The sequence below is a fragment of the Mus caroli genome, unplaced genomic scaffold, assembly GCF_978045245.1.
Source record: "Mus caroli unplaced genomic scaffold, Mus_caroli_1 scaffold_1, whole genome shotgun sequence".
NCBI lineage: Eukaryota > Metazoa > Chordata > Mammalia > Rodentia > Muridae > Mus > Mus caroli.
The window spans coordinates 35,973,097-35,994,032 of record NW_028227256.1 but is presented as its reverse complement, the minus strand read 5'-3'; the positions used below and the strand labels follow the sequence as shown (position 1 = coordinate 35,994,032).

Genomic DNA, 20,936 nt, shown 5'->3' with positions numbered 1-20,936 from the left:
CCATCCTAAGGAATGAGGTGGCAAGTCGTGGACAGGGATGGACTCACGGGATTCCATGTATTCAGGTCCCAAGGACCTTGCTTGGGCTGTGGCTTCTCATGACCCAACTGCTGGTTCCCATTTCTTTTCCCCCAATGAGCCTCTTGTCCATTCTCTTCCATAAGTCATTGCCTATGACAATAGACCACCCTGGCCTCTGTCTTCTTTAACCTTGTACTGTGCCTCAAGTCTGCACCCCGCAGATGTTACCAACTCCATGAGACTAAGTCTGACTTGCCCTCTCAACTTCAAGCATTTATTCTGCCTTTGTGCCCCCATATTTTCCTGGATGGTGTTGGGTGTACAGTGCCGCTTAATAAATCACAGATAACCGATGGTGTGGCTAACAGACATGTCTCAATGGGTTCAAAATATTGATGACAAATCAATGGTTTATCAGCCAGACCTGATCAGTTTTACTTCTAATATTTGTACTTCCCCCACAAAAGGAAAGAAAATAAAACATTCTTGAGTGAGGGAGGAAATTATTAAAATAGGAATAAAGATGACATAAACATTAGTGACTTTTCAAAAAAGATCCAGAAGGGATCAGCTTCGGACCTCTGCCGCTGCTGGAAGCTCCCAGCCCTGCAAGCAAAGTTCACGGGAGTCTGGTAACTTCCTGAGGCAATGCCATTCCACTCATGCCTTGGAAGCGTGGCAGTTTCTCAATCGTTTACACTGCTTGCTAATTTGTAACTGAGCTCTGGGTTTTCCGATTCTCAATGGCTGTTCTACGCCAATTAATATTCTGTTTACTGAACCAAGGGTCACTGCTCATAGCTCTATGTCTTCTCTTAGTTCTTGCTGCATGCCACGCACCCCAGATTAGTTTCAGTTCGTCTGGAACCTGTGAAGTGGATTCACTCTTACCTTGCTTGAACCACCATTTGCCAACACTTCACAAAAGAATTGCTGTGGATTCTCCAGCGGCTGTGTGAGGTGGGTAATATCCTTCTCACGTCACAGACATGGGAATTATGGCTCTCAAGTCTCTTAGAGGATGAAGTAACACTGGACTTGATGCTCCTGTGAGAACCTTCACAGCACTGGTCAGGACCCCCACTCCAGGGTGGGGGAGATGTCTCAGTCTATAGAGAGCTTGTCACACAAGCATGAGGACCTGAGTTCAGATATCCAGCATCAGATAAAAAGCTGTATAAGGCAGCACACATTTGGTACACCAGTGTGGGAGAGAGGCCAGGTCAGGTATTCCTCAGGCTTCGTCTGAGTTGTGAGCTCTATGTTTGGTAGAAAACCTAGTCTCAAAATGCAGATAAGATAAGCCTGAGACAGACACCTACTTTTGAGCTGTAGCCTCTGTGTGCATATGTATATACATATGCACCTACATGTACATGTACTAACACATGCGAGCACACACATGTACATGCACACACATGTACAAGCACATACATACACACATGCAAACACACTCACACATACACACATGTGCACACACACACACACACACACCAACCAAGATAAGTTGGAGTAGTATGATACTGATCCCCACAGCTGAGAGATGTAGGTAGACCTGAGGCAAAAGAGCTCTCCTTAGGACACATTCCTTGCTCTCACCATCCTCCATTCAGTCCGTAAGGACTGAATGTGTAGTCTGTGTAGAGCCAAGATGGCTGACGGATGTTCCAGTTTATGTCTTACGTTGTTCTCAGTCTCAGCTGAGAGCGCGTCTCTTTTACAAAAGTTGCTCTATCAAAGGTTCAGAACCGAATCTTGGCTGTCTGGTTTAGGTACTATCTGCATCTAATGCACCCAAATTCATATTTATTAAGAAACTTACTGTCAATAAAGAGATATTTGGTGGTGGGACATCTGACAAGATCGTGATGATGAAGCCCTCATTAAAGAGCCCTCAAAGAGCTCCCTTTCCTTGCCAGTATGAGCAAGCACAGAGAAAAATGATGGCTGTCTATAAACCAGAAACAATCTAATTGCACCTTGATCTTAGACTTTCAGCTTCATGATCAATGAAGTTCTGTCATTTATAAGCTACCTAGTCTATGGCCTTCCATCACGCAGCCTAAATGGACAGAGGCCATACTCGTGCTTAAGAAAATCTTGTGGCTGCTTAACTTGTGTAAATTGTTTATCCCCCAAATCAGGGTACAGGTGGGACACCACTCCTGGGCCACGGACCCAACTAGGCAAAAGACAGGGACATTTCCAATAGAGGTGGAGATGGATGTTGGGAACGCCAAGCAAGTGATGTTCAACACTTGCTTGTGTTCAACACTTGTGTTTCTGAGTCTTCCCCTAAAGGCAATAACTGGGACCATCTGGGCAGTCGCTCTTCCAAAAGGCAAAAAAGAACCTGCCCTAACCAAATGGCTCTCCTTTGTCTCTGTGTCTTCTGAGTAAATGATGAGGAAGACGGCCATCTTTCCCTCTGAGGAGGTCTCCTAGCTTATGGGTAAACATGTTCACCTCAGAAGTCAGGAAACGGAAGTGCATGCCACACACAAATGCTTAGCCTATTCTACTCCTGCAGCAAAAATGCCACCACAGGTCCCTTTCTGGCCTTACCCTTCACAGTGACCAGAGGCTCTGACCCGAGTCATGCTTCTCAGATGAAGTGAATCACATAACAGGTGTCCATCCATCTCACATGGGCTATAGGGTCTCCTCTCCTAGATCTTTCCACACAGACTCACTCGAGTTGGCTTTATAGGTGATGCTCTTGAGTTCTCAAGGCAGGTTACCTGGCTGGGTGTCCCCTCCCAATATCCTTCTCAGTCCCTCACCTCAGGCCAATGGCCTATCCTCTCCATGCTTCCGCTTGCCTTAGCTATAAATAAACAGATGTAGTTGAAGTACTTAGCACAGACCTGGGGTAGCCACAAAGCAAAAGAGGCATCGGCTATTACGATCTCAACTCAGATTGTGACAATTAAATGAGCTAACACCCATGCAGCACTTAGAACAGCTACTGCCACAGAGCCAGTGCTCAATCAATGCTATCTCTGGCCTGCTTGCTGGCCAGTCTCACAACCGTGGCTGCCGATATGTCAATATAAAGGACAGTTAAGTGTGACTGTACTTGGGCTTCCCTAGCACAGCAGGCCTTGACTCAGTGGTCACCCAGGGAGCATTAGTAGTTCTGGGGACCTGGAAGAGTGCCCAGAGACTGATGGAAACATAATATTGTTCTGTGAATGAAAGTGGGTGTTTGAAAAGTTTTCCAGTAGATTCCAAAGGATTCCACCAGGAAGTCAGAGATGAGAACCTTGCCATAGGGAGATTAGTTGGGGGAGAGGCTACAACAATTAACACAGTAGGGATATAACTCATGAGAGAGGAGGTGCCTAGGGACTGTGAGTTCAGTAGAGAGGTGCACACAACTTGGAGAGTGCAGATATTGTCCCCTTAAAGAACCCCAATGGGCACCAGATGAAGGACAAAGGCGAACATAGACCCAGCCAAGGGCTCAGTCACTCCAGGGTAAGCAGAGCCTAGACCACTTAGCTTGCGCAGAGATTGATCTTTCAAAGCTGGGTGGAGAGGACGCAGTCCCAATCAGCTAATCTGTTGAGACTGGTACCCTACAAACAATACACCTGGCTCTGGCCAAGATAAAGTGTCTTAAGGGATGATTTCCCGAAGGCAAGCACTATGTCTCATCCACTGGTTTGTAGCTGCAGCAAATACTTACAACTTGGCAGGCGTTGTGCCCGGCGAATAAAATAAACACATCTCCTGCTTTGTGGGCCTAATTATCTAGATCAAGGAGAGTATAAAATAGGAGTGCTCCATATGGCCCCCTGTGTGCGGGCTGTGGGAGCTACTGGCTAACACGGTAGGCTGGGAAGCGCATGTGGTTAGAGAATACAGGTTCTAAACAGAACTGGCAGTCATCACACAGCGGCTGTCCTCCATGTGTCTGAATCTCCTTGAAGAACTTTTAGAATGACTGGATTCCAGTCCCCAGCCCTTGGCACCCTGCATAATCTAGGTGGGATCTGAGGATGAGAATCCTCCTGGCTCCAGCTCCATCCAGGATGCAGTCAGCTTCTGACAACCAGCTGCTCTGATACCTAGGGCAGAGCTGAACAACTGAAGGAAGGACTCCACAGGGACGGGACAAGGCAATGTGGTGGGGAGGGGTGGGGAGGGGTGAGACATAGCTGGGTCCTCAGATCCTCTAATATCTTCTATGGCTTCCTGAGTGTCCTGTCCTGATGATGTGTCAAGGGTAGAAGAGAGGAAATTTGGCACTAGGGCAGGGGAAGGGCTCTGAGTGTTTGAATTTTCCCATTTTGAACAAATTTGCCAGGCAGGACATGCTTTGAATTATTATACACAAAAGAATAAGAAGGATTAGGCTGTGCCCTTTAACCCAAGCGCTTCCAGGCTGGACTTGTTAACCTGAGGGTTTAATGCCAGGTGGCTTTCCTCCCCTATTAACTATCACAGGCTCAGAAGGCACCCCAAGTTTTAGCAGTGGGAGACCAGTCTCCAGAGCGGCCAGCAGTGCTAAGGGAGGAGTGAGTGATAAGCTCTGTTCGTCAGGCTGCGCAGGGCCTGTGTGGAAGGTAGTCTGCCGCCAGATGCGGTGCTCCCTCAAGTACCTCTCCAAAGACACAAACTGTTCCCATGGTAATTTGAGCCAAACAGAGGGGGAAGTGGCTCCTCGATGCACGGTCACTTAGACATAAGTATGATCTTTTTTACATAATTTCCTTTGACTGCATCTGTTACCACAGATCACACCCACCTCCGGAGCACACAGTTCTATTTTTTAAAGTGGAAATTGAAGGAAAGGGCACCTTTATCAAAATATCAAAATTGCCCCCCCTCTCTCTTTCTCCTCTCTCTGCTTGGAAGCCATCAGATTGATTCAGCTCAAAGCTAAATATAGGGATGTAACAATGATTTGCACAAGAGCCTTCGAAATCGCTTATAAGCGAGCAAATGGAAAATAGATTATCCAGCAACTACACGGAATAGCATTCAAGACAGCAGCCTAAATCCAGCCACTGGGAGGAAATGAGAGGTAACATACTTTCCCTCAGCCTGGCATCAGCCCAGCACCAAAGCAGGGTCACCTCAGATGCTGGGCACGGGGAACGCCATCATTGCTGTTTGGAAGAGTCTTGTGGGAGAGCTGTAGGGAGAAGACAATTCCACAGTGGGCCCTGAAGTGAGTTTTCTAAAAATCAGGCAGTTGACGAGCCACGGTCTGTTTGTCAGAGAAAACGAAGTTGTCACATCTCACAATTCTGAGGCTGTTGGAAAAGGCAGGCTAATGAACACAATGGAAGGCTAGGAAAAATGCTATAAAGCAGCCAGGACCAGAATCATAGTCAAACAACTCTCCCCATCACCCACCGCCTCCTCTAATTAGCCTGGTGTGGAGCACCAGGAATGCTCAGCCTGGCAGGCATCTCTGGCAGCATCCTGAGGCTGAGATGGAGAGGGTCCTGGCTTCTGTGTTATGTCCTAGGGTCCTACTCTATACAAGGTGAGGTCCAGGGATCAATGGGAGGTGATGACCAGAGTTTCTTATCTCCAAGACTGTGGATTTGCAAGCTGCTACCCTGCCCCACTTTCCCTACAGCTTATGAGCTGAGAAAGGTTTTCTATATCTCAGTTATTGTAAAGACTGAAAGGAAGCATGTTGTGATGCAGATACATAAGATTTGGGTGTGGGGGTCCATGGTGATGTTCTGTGGGAACATTTGTTTTCAGCCTGTCAGCCACCCCACGGCAACTGAGTCGTATAGTTGCTAGAGAGACTGCTCTCTCAGTCCTATAGAATATCTGGTGATAGGTTATACACAGTAGAGAAGGTTGCTCAGTTTAGTCCATTGTTGGAGGCAGAAAGATCAATAATAGCCCTATCCGATTGGCCTCTGAGGACAGTCTTCTGGCTGTGTCAGAATGTGGTGACAGGAACACATGTGAAAAGTTCACACACTGAGGATGACATAAGAGAAACCACGACAAGCAGATCAGAGGGCAAGTGCTCCTGTGACTAACCACTTTCCAGCATATTCTGTTCCTTAAAGAGCTACCATCTCCCTATATTGTCACACACAGGAGAACAAGCTCTCAGAACATCAACGTTGGATGCATTCAAGCCACATTGAACCACAGTACCTGCAAATATTGACCATGAGGCCATTTATATGTTCGCTGGCCCTGGGTCTGTCGACCCCATGCTTAGAACAGCCAGCACTTTCAGTTTTCTACCCACAGGCCCCCAGTGCTTCTATCTGCAAGATGGAGCTCCTCTCTGCTACTTATCAAGGGAAGCTAGAAGCCAGCTATCTACAGTGGCCCAGAGGCTTCTCCCTCAGTATTTTCTGAGGATTCTTAGTATAAGAAGTGGGGCCGGCAAGATATAGAAGGCAGATCTGGGTCGAAGGCCCAAATATGGCCCTCTCTAGCCACTATATCCCAGCCCAGAACCCTAAGGAGTCCAATAACTTGATGTCAACATTAGGCCATTTGGGTTGTAAGAAGGTAGGCATTTGCTTTTGAGTATGAGCTGTCCCTTACAAGGCTCATGTATTTAGATACTTGGTCCCTGGTTGGTGGTACTGCTTTGGGAAGTCATGGAAATCCCTGAAGGCTATACCGATGTTCTGAAGATTTTCCTCAGGTTCTGGTCTAAAATTCTTCGATTCCTGTCTGCTGTTATGACGTGAGAAGCACCAGCCTTATGTTCTCTATGCTATGAACTCTACCCTGTCTTCCTTCTCAGGACAGACAGCAGCCCTCTCAAACCATGAGCCAAAATAAATCTCCCCCCATAGAGAGAAGTATACCAAAAACCTTCTGGTGGCGTGCTGGTGGCTTCTTGCAGCTTCCACAGACTCAGCTGAGACAGACTCACTTGGAGTTTTGCTAAGACAAACTCATGTGATGAAGCAAGATAGGTGGTAAGGCAAGAGCTGGGAGGACATGTGATGCTTCGAAGGAGTATGAATAGGACTCAACAAACTGTAATGGAGGCTGGGCTGGCCTTGTAGAGTTAGCTGTGCAATGCTTCTTGGTCTCGAGTCTTCACTGGTCTCTGCTTTCCTGAGAGAGGGATAGCCGAGAACTTCTCCTGGAGTCCCTGGTGGTCCTGGTCCCTACTGGCGACTCATGCTGATTCTGCTGAGGCCTGGCTTTCTCTGCTAGCAGCTGGCTTTGGTGTATTTCCAAGACATCCTTCCTCAGTTTCATCCTTCATGGTGGTTGGAACGTACAGTGGAGGCTTCTGACGTCTTGGTGGAACAGGGAGCAGAGACCTCCGGAAGCTGGTATCACTTCCAGGCCAGGTCCCAGTGAAGCACTTCTGTTAGCTGGGGCTGGTGACCCAGAGGTTCCAGGTCATCCCCAAATAGCACCTCCAGCTGAGCCCAGGCTCAAACACATGAACCCAAGACAAACACTTCAGATCCAAGTCACACTCGGACACTACTTTTTTTTTTAACTTTACAAAGAGACGTGATTTATTTTAATCTTAGTTCTGGAGGTTCTCATATAAGATAGGGCAGCTCTAGGGGTTTGGCCTCTGGCAAGGGCAGTGCATAACAAAGGAGTGTGTGTAGAAGCAAATAATTCTTGAGCTGAAACAGAGGGAGCATGTGAGGTAGGCTATCACAATTCTCTCCAAGGATGGCTTAATGACCCACAGAACTTCTTTTGTGTCTTACCTAAGTGAGGTCCACTGAGGTTTCCAATGCCATCACCTTAGAGACATACGGGACTTTACATATAGACCTTGGAGGGGCACTCAGACTACACCTGAACCAGAGCAACAAAGATGTCTCGTCTTTATATGTCTATTAGTGAATATCTTCGGATACACACTCAGTACTTTACACGCACTATTTCATTACATGCTCCTACATCCAATGGGATAGATATCCCCATAACTCTCCATCTGTAGATAATGCAACTGAAACTCAGAGAAGGTAAGCCGTTTGCCTGAAGTCACACAGCTAGAAGTAAGCAGAGAACTGAGTTCAAGTCCCCCTGATTAGAAAACAGGTAGGCTTACTTTCTGCACAGCCTACATGTCAGCTTTGCCATTACTGGCAGAACAGAGGAATGACTACAAATGAAAACCCACAGCAGTTCCAACAGCTGGGGAGTGGCTCTCTTTGGAAGTCTGTGACAGGCAGCATCCAGTCTGACATACTAAAGCACACATTTCACTCAATGGTGGAAAATAGAGAACTTTTCAAAAAGTTTAAGCCAACTTGTCCACCACTCGGAATGAGAGGCAAGTCACTGTTTGAGTTCTAAATAGAATCCAGAACACTGCAAAGAGCCTGAGGTTCTGGGCTGCCTGTCCTACATTACTACACCCTGCGGAGTTCAGTTGCTGGGCACTCTTTGGTGGGAATTTTGGGAAACAAATCCCCGCGGAGTGTGACAGAGAATCACACAGGGTCAAGCAGAAGAAAGGCCCAGTGGAGAGGTTTTGAGTTTTTGTCAGGGTTTCCTTTGACGGGAGTGTGGACAGAGTACTGAAAAGCACTGTTGCCTCCAGGCTGGTAACCTGAGCTCTCGAGTCAGGAGGGTTGAACATTCACGGCCTCACTGGGTCAAGTTCAAGGCCAGCCTTGCCAGATTAGTGAGAAACTGTCTCAAAATAAAATGTCTAAAGGACTCTGGGTACAACTCAAGGGTTCAATGCCTACCTAACATGTTCAAGGCCCTGGGTTCAATCCCGGGACAGAAACAAAATGCTGTGACCTCCTGGGCACAGAAAATAGTGTGGGAGAGAAAGAATACAGAGAAGATGGTAGCTGTTCTGGAGGCTCGGTGCCTGAGATGAGCAGAGCACACGGGCAGCTGAGAAGAGGAGAGTCTGTGACAGCTGCACCCCACAGAGAGCCTGGATGGAGCTTGACAGAAGGAAAGGAATCTGAAAGTGCCCTCCCTGCCTCACAGCTGAAACTAAACATCTCCCGTCCTCTGCCTGAGGCTGCCATTTCTACCATCGGCCTCCTAGGTTCTCAAGCGTTCACCCCCTGGATTGAATTATCTCACTGGCCTCATTTTCTCTGGGGAGTCCTAAGTATACAAGCCCCGTCTGAACCTAGGCAACAGAGAAACGTTAAGATGACTGTAACCCTTGAAAATATGTGCCCATACATTGTTCTTGGGGGACAGTCTACAAGGGAACAGGATCCCCCAGGAAAGAGGAGCCATGAAGTTACAGAATCTGGGAATAGAAAGGTCCAGCTAGGGGGGATCCGTGTTACAGACATTTGCTGGTGGTGTTTGGGCTTTCATGGGACCTACCCTGAACCTGTTGGGCCTGGACCAATATTTCCAGAGAGTTCTGTGATCTTCACATAGCATTAGCTTCATCTCCTCTCACTGTCAGAAGCTGTGACAGCCTGACCTCCACTGGCTTGATCAAGGCAAAGGGGCTTTTTTGGTTAATGGACTTTGTCCCTCTGCTGGAGGTGAGACCAAGATGAGTAACACTGCAGCTCAGCACACCTGAAGAATGACACCCCTGAAGTATGACACACCTGAAGTACGACACACCTGCAGAATGACACAGTTCTCTCTTTCTTCCTTCTAGTTTTAGTCCACTATAATCCAAGAAGATGCAAGAAGTTACTTTGATGCTTTTGTGTTTGTTAAGACTTGCTTCTGGGCCTAAGTTTTAGAGAAATTCTCAAGGGCTGCTGAGAAAAAAATGCCCTCCACAGCTGCAGCTAAAGCTGCAGCTAAAGCGCTCTGCAACAGTCTGGATGGCTTGCCTCGATGAGACTTGCTTTTGTTTCTGTGTGGGTGACCTAACTATTGATTGGAATGAGCTGTGGTATTATTGTATACTATATATATTACAATATGTAAATTATATATTATACCATATTCTTTTTTTTTTTACTTTTTATTAGGTATTTTCCTCATTTACATTTCCAATGCTATCCCAAAAGTCCCCCATACCCTCCCACCCACTCCCCTACCCACCCATTCCCACTTTTTGGCCTTGGCATTCCCCTGTACTGGGGCATATAAAGTTTGCAAGTCCAATGGGCCTCTCTTTCCAGTGATGGCCGACTAGGCCATCTTTTGATACATATGCAGCTAGAGTCAAGAGCTCCGGGGTACTGGTTAGTTCATAATGTTGTTGCACCTACAGGGTTGTAGATCTATATAGCTCCTTGGATACTTTCTCTAGCTCCTCCATTGGGGGCCCTGTGATCTATCCCATAGCTGACTGTGAGCATCCACTTCTGTGTTTGCTAGGCCCTCGCATAGTCTCACGAGAGATAGCTATATCTGGGTCCTTTCAGCAAAATCTTGCTAGTATATGCAATGGTGTCAGCGTTTGGAAGCTGATTATGGGATGGAACCCTGGATATGGCAGGCTCTAGATGGTCCATCCTTTTGACACAGCTCCAAACTTTGTCTCTGTAACTCCTTCCATGGGTGTTTTGTTCCCAATTCTAAGAAGGGGCAAAGTGTCCACACTTTGGTCTTCATTCTTCTTGAGTTTCATGCGTTTAGCAAATTGTATCTTATATCTTGGGTATCCTAAGTTTCTGGGCTAATATCAACTTTTCAATGAGTACATATTGTGTGAGTTCCTTTGTGATTGGGTTACTTCACTCAGGATGATGCCCTCCAGGTCCATCCATTTGCCTAGGAATTTCATAAATTCATTCTTTTTAATAGCTGATTAGTAATCCATTGTGTAAATGTACCACATTTTCTGTATCCATTCCTCTGTTGAGGGGCATCTGGGTTCTTTCCAGCTTCTGGCTATTATAAATAAGGCTGCTATGAACATAGTGGAGCATGTGTCCTTCTTACCGGTTGGAACATCTTCTGGATATATGCCCAGGAGAGGTATTGCAGGATCCTCTGGTAGTACTATATCCAGTTTTCTGAGGAACCGCCAGACTTATTTCCAGAGTGGTTGTACAAGCTTGCAATCCCACCAACAATGGAGGAGTGTTCCTCTTTCTCCACATCCTCGCCAGCATCTGCTGTCACCTGAATTTTCCATCTTAGCCATTCTGACTGGTGTGAGGTGGAATCTCAGGGTTGTTTTGAGTTGCATTTCCCTGATGATTAAGGATGTTGAACATTTTTTCAGGTGCTTCTCAGCCATTCGGTATTCCTCAGGTGAGAATTCTTTGTTTAGCTCTGAGCCCCATTTTTTAATGGGCTTATTTGATTTTCTGGAGTCTACCTTCTTGAGTTCTTTATATATATTGGATATTAGTCCCCTATCTGATTTAGGATAGGTAAAGATCCTTTCCCAATCTGTTGGTGGCCTTTTTGTCTTATTGACGGTGTCTTTTGCCTTGCAGAAGCTTTGCAATTTTATTAGGTCCCATTTGTAGATTCTCAATCTTACAGCACAAGCCATTGCTGTTCTATTCAGGAATTTTTCCCCTGTACCCATATCTTTGAGGGTTTTCCCTACTTTCTCCTCAATAAGTTTCAGTGTCTCTGGTTTTATGTGGAGTTCCTTAATCCATTTAGATTTGACCTTAGTACAAGGAGATAGGAATGGGTCAATTCGCATTCTTCTACATGATAACTGCCAGTTGTGCCAGCACCATTTGTTGAAGATGCTGCCATTTTTCCACTGGATGGTTTTTGCTCCCTTGTCAAAGATCAAGTGACCATAGGTATGTGGGTTCATTTCTGGGTCTTCAATGCTATTCCATTGGTCTACTTGTCTGTCACTATACCAGTACCATGCAGATTCTTTATTATATAGAAAATATATCATTTATTATATATACTGTTATACACACATATGTATATATGTATATATATATATATATATATATATATATACACACACACACACATATATACTGTTATTGTATTCAGAAATACCTGTCCATGTTTGCTTTATGTAATTGGGATCCCTATAGCTAGGAGTATATATGGCCTCAATTATTACATTTTTGATGGATTGTTTCCACTATTATTATAATATATAATATCCCTATTATATATACTATATTATAATATCCACTATTATTATATATACCACCATCATAAAATATTATATAATATCAGCAATATAATTCCCACTATTATTATTATACTACTATTATGATATTTTTACCTCATTTAACCAATGTGTTTTAAACTGTGTCTTATCAGATGTAATATGTTACATCTGTGTTTGGAGCTTCCATTTGCTTGATAAATTAACTCTCAGTGTGTGTGTGTGTGTGTGTGTGTGTGTGTGTGTGTGTGTGGTGGTTTGAATAACTATGGCCCCATAGACTCATAGATTTGAATACTTGGTCACCAGGGAGTGCACTATTAGTCACTGTGGCCTTGTTGGAGGAAGTCTGTCCCTGGGGGGCAGGGAGCAGCTTTGAGATCTCAGATGCTCAAGCCAGGCCCAGTGTGTGTCTCTCTCCTCCTGCTGCCTATTGATCTAGATGTAGAACTCTCAGGCCCAGGTCTGCCTGAGTGCCACAGCACTTCCTGCCATGATGATAATGGACTGAATCTCTGAACTGTAGTGTAAGCCAGGCCCAGTTAAATGTTTGCCTTTATAAGAGTTCTGTGGTCATGGTGTGTCTCTTCACAGCCATAGAAACCAAGACAGAGAGAGAGAGAGAGAGAGAGAGAGAGAGAGAGAGAGAGAGAGAGAGAGAGAGAGTGCTCATGTGCACATGTGCTCACTCAAGGGCAGGACTCTCAGCAATTACTTAAGTTCATGCTGGTCTTGAATTTTCCTTGTTTCTCTGTTTAGTTTTAAGATAATGTATGGATACAATAATCTTGATTAGTGGCTGTTTACTCTCAGGGCCTGAAGTGTAGCACTCCACATTTTCCTGGCTTTCAGGATTTCTGCTGAGAACTCTGATGGGCTTAACTCTGTGAGCCAGCAGCTTTCTTTCCCTGGTAGCTTTCAGAATTATTTGTTTTGTAGTCTTAACATTTTGGCTACACTGTGTCATGGAGAAGCTCTCCCCTGGAAATGTCTATGCAGGCCCCTAAATGCCCTTTGGGAACTTCTCTATTACAATTTCAAGATTTTCTATGCCTTTAGCTTTTAGAAATATTTGCATTTATTCTTTGACAATTGCATACATGTATGTAACATATTTTGATCATACCTACCCTCTACCTTTTCCATCTCTTAGCTGCCTCGTCCTTCCTCTACACTCTCTTCTCCAACATGTCTTCCTCCTACTTTCCTGTCTCTGGACTAGGACATGGGCCACTTATAAGAGGCTACACGCATAAAGGGAAAATTGTTCCCTCTCCTCTAGTACCAATTGTTTACCTATTTCTCCTCTGCTGCGCTCTTCCACCACGCATGCTAGAATGTGAACTTGATCTTGTACAAGTCTTGCACAGGTAACCACAGCTTTTGTGGCTTCGTAAGAGTAACAGCTATGTCATGGTCAGAGATACATATTCTTTAGCTCTCCCATCCTTTCTGACCCCTCTTCTTCAACATTCTCTGAGTCTTGTGTGTGTATGTTTGTGTGTGCACATGCATGTATGTATGTGAGTATGTGTAAGTATGTCCAAGTGTGTGAGTGTGTGCATGAGTGAGTGTGTGTGCATGTGTGTGCATGTGGGGTGAGTGTGTATGAGCATGACTGTGTGCACATGTATATGTGTGTACATGAGTGTGGGCTGAGTATGTGAGAGTGTGTGTGCACGTGTGGGGTGAGTGTGTGTAGGCACACATGTATGCTTGTATGTGTGTATGTGTGTGTATGGTTAGTGTGAGTATGCATGAGTGTGGGTGTGCATGAGTGTGTGTGTGCACGAGTGTGTGTGTGCATGAGTGTGTGTGCCAATGAGTATGTATATGGTGATTATATCCTGTCTAGAATTGAGCAGTCGATGCCACTTCATCACATCAGCCACTTTGAGTATCTGTGTTACCCCCTGACCACCACAGTAAAAAGCTTCTTCCCTGTCCAAGCTTGGGAGCAGCATTAACCTATGGCTATAAACCTAACTATTTAGAAGGCAGCTTTACAAATGGATATTTAACAACTCAGCAGTAAGGTGGTTTCCTTCTGTGGCCTAAGACCTCTCTAGCCATGGCTTGTAACCAGATTTACAGTACCAGATCTGAATTCTCTCCTGCAGAGTGGGCTTTAAATCCAATCCAAAAGGCTACCCCTATAACATTCATGGCATGACTGCATCAGTAGGCACAGCTCGCCTGGCAGGTCAGAGGCTTATGCCTTTGGTACCTTCTTTCATGCTGGATTCTTACATTTGGTCTCTTAATCATGTCCCAGAGCTCCTGAAGCTGTCTTCATTCTGTTCATTTTGCTTATTTTTATTGACCTCTGGATAGAGTATTTCCTCGGCCTTATCTTCCATGCCTGCACATGAGATTGTTTAGTTGTTAGGAAAAGAAACTGATAGCTCAGGAAGATAGATATCCCGCTTAAAGGTACAAACCTTAGACATGACCACCCATTGTCTGGGTGACCATAGACATATTGCTGTCTGTCTCTGAGAATTAGGCTCCCAAACAATAAGATAATATGAATTGAGTTGTTGGAACATCAGAGATACAATGCAGATATTGAATGTGAATAATGTACATTGCTCACAGATAACCATTACCTATTATTATATTCCTAGTAATGAAGCTATTATTATACCACTGATAATTACTTTATTAAAAGCCTCTGTCAGAGGTGGGAGGATGAGAAGGTGAAATTAGTTACCATCCCACACAAGCAAGGAAGTGACAGAAAAGGAAAAGGCAATTCTTGTGCCTTCCCCCACATGCACACATGATCTATTCCCCCGCATGCACACATGATCTACTCCCCCACATGCACACATGATCTATTCCCCCACATGCACACATGATCTACTCCCCCACATGCACACATGATCTATTCCCCCACATGCACACATGATCTATTCCCCCATGTGCACACATGATCTATTCCCCCACATGCACACATGATCTATTCCCCCACATGCACACATGATCTACTCCCCCACATGCACACATGATCTACTCCCCCACATGCACACATGATCTATTCCCCCACATGCACACATGATCTATTCCCCCATGTGCACACATGATCTATTCCCCCACATGCACACATGATCTATTCCCCCACATGCACACATGATCTATTCCCCCACATGCACACATGATCTATTCCCCCACATGCACACATGATCTATTCCCCCATGTGCACACATGATCTATTCCCCCACATGCACACATGATCTATTCCCCCACATGCACACATGATCTACTCCCCCACATGCACACATGATCTATTCCCCCACATGCACACATGATCTATTCCCCCACATGCACACATGATCTATTCCCCCATGTGCACACATGATCTATTCCCCCACATGCACACATGATCTATTCCCCCACATGCACACATGATCTACTCCCCCACATGCACACATGATCTATTCCCCCACATGCACACATGATCTATTCCCCCACATGCACACATGATCTATTCCCCCATGTGCACACATGATCTATTCCCCCACATGCACACATGATCTATTCCCCCACATGCACACATGATCTACTCCCCCACATGCACACATGATCTATTCCCCCACATGCACATGCACACATGATCTATTCCCCCATGTGCACACATGATCTATTCCCCCACATGCACACATGATCTATTCCCCCGCATGCACATGCACACATGATCTATTCCCCCACATGCACACATGATCTACTCCCCCACATGCACACATGATCTATTCCCCCACATGCACACATGATCTATTCCCCCACATGCACACATGATCTATTCCCCCATGTGCACACATGATCTATTCCCCCACATGCACACATGATCTATTCCCCCACATGCACACATGATCTACTCCCCCACATGCACACATGATCTATTCCCCCACATGCACACATGATCTATTCCCCCACATGCACACATGATCTATTCCCCCATGTGCACACATGATCTATTCCCCCACATGCACACATGATCTATTCCCCCACATGCACACATGATCTACTCCCCCACATGCACACATGATCTATTCCCCCACATGCACACATGATCTATTCCCCCACATGCACACATGATCTATTCCCCCATGTGCACACATGATCTATTCCCCCACATGCACACATGATCTATTCCCCCACATGCACACATGATCTACTCCCCCACATGCACACATGATCTATTCCCCCACATGCACACATGATCTATTCCCCCACATGCACACATGATCTATTCCCCCATGTGCACACATGATCTATTCCCCCACATGCACACATGATCTATTCCCCCACATGCACACATGATCTATTCCCCCACATGCACACATGATCTATTCCCCCATGTGCACACATGATCTATTCCCCCACATGCACACATGATCTATTCCCCCACATGCACACATGATCTACTCCCCCACATGCACACATGATCTATTCCCCCACATGCACACATGATCTATTCCCCCACATGCACACATGATCTATTCCCCCATGTGCACACATGATCTATTCCCCCACATGCACACATGATCTATTCCCCCACATGCACACATGATCTACTCCCCCACATGCACACATGATCTATTCCCCCACATGCACACATGATCTATTCCCCCACATGCACACATGATCTATTCCCCCATGTGCACACATGATCTATTCCCCCACATGCACACATGATCTATTCCCCCACATGCACACATGATCTACTCCCCCACATGCACACATGATCTATTCCCCCACATGCACATGCACACATGATCTATTCCCCCATGTGCACACATGATCTATTCCCCCACATGCACACATGATCTATTCCCCCGCATGCACATGCACACATGATCTATTCCCCCACATGCACACATGATCTACTCCCCCACATGCACACATGATCTATTCCCCCACATGCACACATGATCTATTCCCCCACATGCACACATGATCTATTCCCCCACATGCACACATGATCTACTCCCCCACATGCACACATGATCTATTCCCCCACATGCACACATGATCTATCCCCCCACATGCACACATGGTCTACTCCATGTGCACACATGGTCTATTCCTCTCAGCCAACCCTGCTATGGCTTGAATGAGGTCTCTAGAACTCCTATACTGGAAATTTCCTCCCTAGTGCATCAGGGTTGGGATCACGAGGGCATAGGAGAGCAGTTAGGCCCTCATGAAAGGGTTGATGTCCTTGTCTTGGGGGTGGGTTTATTATGTTCTGCTCTCTCTTGTCCCTCATCCCACATGACCATTATCTAACATGTGTGACACAGCACTAAAGGCACAATATCAGACCATGTTCTAGAACTATCACCAAATATATCTCTGTTCTTTATAAATTCCTCAGTCTGAGATGTGACTATGGGATGGCAAACCTCACTTAATGTCCTGTCTCCCTGCTGGAGGTAAGCTCTATAAGTTCCTTCTCCCTACTGTTGGACATTTCATCTAATGTCCCTTCCTTTGAGTCCTGAGAGTCTCTCACCTCCCAGGTCTCTGGTACATTTTGGAGGGTACTCCCAACCTCCTATTTCCCGAAGTTGCTTGTTTCCATTCTTTCTGCTGGCCCTCAGAGCTTCAGTCCTTTTCCCTCTCCCAGTACCAGATCAGGTACCTTTCTCCCGCCACCATCCCCAGCCACGTTCCCTCCCAGGTCCCTCCCTCCCTCCCTCCCCACTTGTGATTGCTTTCTTCTCTTTTCCAAGTGGGACTGTGGCATCCCCACTTGGACACTTCAGCTTGTTGACCTTGTTGAGTTCTATAGACTGTATTTTGGGTATTCTGTGCTTTTTTTTTTTTTCGCTAATATCCACTTATTAGTGAATACATACCATGTATTTCTTTGCATTCCTGCCCACTAATTCTGCCTTACCTTAAGTTGCCTGCTCCCATGACCAGGATAAAGTATAGACCTACCTCACCACTGAACAAATCAACAGGATGTTACTAAGAATCCACAGCTTGGACTTTCTGGACAGAGACTGTTAACAATGAACCATTAGCATCTTTGAGGAATTTATAAAGCAAGCAATAGCCACTTCTTTACTCTGTGGGGTCCCCCCCCCGATATCACTAGAGAATTGTACACATCTACATAATGACAATAACTAGGAACCAAAAGTTTAAATGTGAAATGATTTAAGTGTAAGAAAATGAAGTACTTATGCCTCTAATGAAACAGGTACTGAAAATTATAAACTGCCAATGATAAAACTCACAGGAGTCCCGAGTATCTGGGGGAGAAACACTGTGTGTGGATTAGAATATTCTAAGTAATATTTCAAATTTCCTGGGTTGACCCATAAGTTTAGGTTTTTCTATCAACATATTAGCAAATTTCTTTGAATATACACAAGCTTATTGTTAACAATCTGTAGGAAGCATTAGAACAGCCAGGATGATATAGAGTGGGAGGAATCATTATACCTTATGTACAACAATAATATTAAGGACATGGTATCAGAGAGCATTAGAACAGAATAGAGAAGCCAGAAATAGATCCACATAAATGGGTTCAATTAACTGTCAACCGAAGAAAGAGCCAACGCAAGCTTGGCCAGGGAAATTAGCTCTTTAATAGATAGATAGATAGATAGATGCACCTGTACTTTTCTAAACCTAATGTAGAAAACTTAACTGTAAAGGTATCATAGACTTAAATACAAAACAATAAAGCTTTTAGGGCAAAAACATAGAAAATCAAACATCAATACATTGCCCTTCATCAGAATTCAAAACTTCAGTTCTATAAAAACTCATATTAAGGGAATAAGAAAATCTACAGACTTGGAGAAAATAGTTGCAAATCATGTATTAGATGAAGAATGCATACCAAGGCTCAAAGCTCAATGATCTAGCAGCTGGGGAACCCAAGGCAAACATGCTAGAAAGGATAGACAGAGGGCCAGTAAGCACAAGAACAGACATTCAACATGGTTGGCCATTTTAAAGACACAAATTAAAACTAAAGTGGGGGGCCAGGTATTGTGGTACATGGCTTTAATCTCAGTAGGTAGGAGGCTGAAACAGGCAGTTCTCCATGAGTTTAAGGCCAGCCTGGACTACATAACTAGTTCCAGATGAACCAAGGCTTCAGAGTGAGACCCTGTGTCAAAACAAGACCACAAAAAAAACCTGACAATTGGATAGAGTATTGTAGCTACCTACTAGAAAGACTAAAATAAAAATAGTGAGGGGTGGGTAGGGGTGGGGGGTGAGGGTCCTAGCCAATGCCATGGCCATCAGAGTAACAATCCATATGAGGGAAGAAGGAAATCCAGATCAACCCAAATTAGTTAGTGTTCATTCAAAACTCCAGAGTCTGACTCAGAGCACCTTATTTTGACATATTTAAACACAGTACAACTGAAGTGGAAATTTCTGGTTTCTTTGGAGAATCGGTTATGTCGTATGTTTATCTGGAAACTGAAGCAGACTCATGGGAGGATGTTTTGCTGAGAACAGACACATGGTGTTTTTTCTGGAAGCTGCCTGGAAAGGGGGCATGTGATGTTTTGCTAGAGCAGATGCTTGAGAGAACACATGATGTCCAGGAAGGGTATAACTATAACCCAACAGCAATGGACCACACTGTGTGGCATTCGTTCACCTTGCCACGCTTTTCTGGCCTTCCTGGCATTTGCTCACACTGCACTGTGCTGAGAATGCTCTGGCTCTGGCTCTCCTTGCCTTCTTCACTGAACATTGTTTGTCACTACTTTGTAGAGAGAGACACAACAAAGAAATTCTGGTAGTGTTTCAGGGGCTTCTTGTTACTTCCTTGGACTCATCTCTTCCATAAGAACAGGTCTTACTGACTGTGAAAGGAAGCTCAGGTACAGGTGTAGGAGGAAGGGTCTGGTATAAGCATACTCGCCAACTTTTTTGCAAAGTCCATGGGACCTCTTGCATATGAATAGGTCCTGTTGACTAAGAAGGAATGGTTAAGAATATGGGGTAAACACAGCATTCTCAGGGACTTGGGTGAGGCCTGGCACCACAGATAGCAAAGATCACCAGGTGACTAACTACATACATTCCCAGATCTCTGGGTAGAAACAGATATTAATTCCCTCTGCCGAAGAGAAAGGCCTGTGTGTTTAACATTCCTGCTTTCCCTACTGTTCTCTGTAGGCACAAGGACCTGGTGCCCTCAACCAGTGAGAACAACAAATGGTCCTGGGAATGGGGAAAAGTTGGGTCACTTACATGTTGTGGGTAGGAATGAAAAGTGCACAGAACTCTGGAAAATTGTTCATCATTTACAACTGAAAATGAGTGTAGCTGTTACACCTATAGGCATTCATCCCAGGAAATGATCCTAAAAGACATATGCAATGTTCACAGTTAACTTCTTATAGTAACTCTTCCCCGCTGAATTCATCCCACATGTCCTCTAACGGTGACTTAGCAACTGTGGTATATCCATGCCGTGGAATACTATTCAGCCACGAAGAGGCACGAATGATCGACACGTGCAATGAGTTGGTTTTGAGTTAACAGCCATTCTTATAAGGTTATAATAATTCCACTTGCGTAAGATCTTCGAAGTGATGGAACTGTAAAGATAGAGGTATATAGGAGGCTATCAGTATGGTTTGTCCATAGGTGGTTAGGAAGGATAGCACAAGGAATCCCCGGGAAGATTTATGCTGACCAATAGCAGCCTCCCATCTCCATTTCACAGAACTAACTACACACATACAAGAGATGTGGGATTTGAGAGGAGTCGGTGTGCTGCGTGAAGGTGGACTTCCAGAGTATGCTGCTTTATTACAGCTGCGTAAGATTTAACCATTAAGGGATACTAGGACTGGCTCCATGGGATCTCTCTGCATTGATTCTTCAGGCTCTATGTGAATCTATTGTCTTCAAAGATTTTTCTTTAGTGTTCATTTTGTTTTACATG

General features: G+C 45.1%; 1 long non-coding RNA gene across 2 annotated transcripts in view; it reads left to right on the top strand.

Annotated features, from left to right (window-relative positions):
- Positions 1–839: 839 nt before the first annotated feature.
- The window catches only part of LOC115031942 (uncharacterized), a 29,645-nt gene continuing 9,548 nt past the window's right edge, over positions 840–20,936 (top strand). For both annotated transcript variants that reach the window (XR_015046914.1, XR_015046913.1), the window contains exon 1: positions 840–981. This is a non-coding gene — a long non-coding RNA (uncharacterized LOC115031942). The remainder of the gene's footprint in view (positions 982–20,936) is intronic.